General features: G+C 32.6%; 1 protein-coding gene across 3 annotated transcripts in view; it reads left to right on the top strand.

Moving 5' to 3' along the window:
- Positions 1–319, top strand: part of il6r (interleukin 6 receptor) — a 9853-nt gene that overhangs the window by 5685 nt on the left and 3849 nt on the right. The gene's annotated exons all lie outside the window — the stretch shown is intronic.

Below are 319 nucleotides of genomic sequence, written 5' to 3'. Positions count from 1 at the left end.
TGAATGTGACAAGCAACTGGTGTCTGAAAAGAATTATATATATATATATATATAATTTTGGGGGGGGGCAATAGGGATTTCGCCTAGGGCGTCAAATTGGCTAGAAACGGCCCTGCTGTGTGGTATCGGGGCATGTTAACGAGTACGAGTACGAGTACATGAGCTCAGTATCGGGCCCGATACCGGGTGCATCCCTACATCTAACATAATAAGAAAACTTATTATTTTAATTATTATTTATATATAAAGTATTATATATTAAAATAAATATGTTTTTTTATTTTTTAGATTATAAAATATGTATATTGAAAATATGTGT

The sequence above is a fragment of the Sinocyclocheilus anshuiensis genome, unplaced genomic scaffold, assembly GCF_001515605.1.
Source record: "Sinocyclocheilus anshuiensis isolate Anshui unplaced genomic scaffold, SAMN03320099.WGS_v1.1 scaffold2309, whole genome shotgun sequence".
Lineage (NCBI taxonomy): Eukaryota > Metazoa > Chordata > Actinopteri > Cypriniformes > Cyprinidae > Sinocyclocheilus > Sinocyclocheilus anshuiensis.
This window is presented reverse-complemented; position numbering and strand designations above follow the sequence as displayed.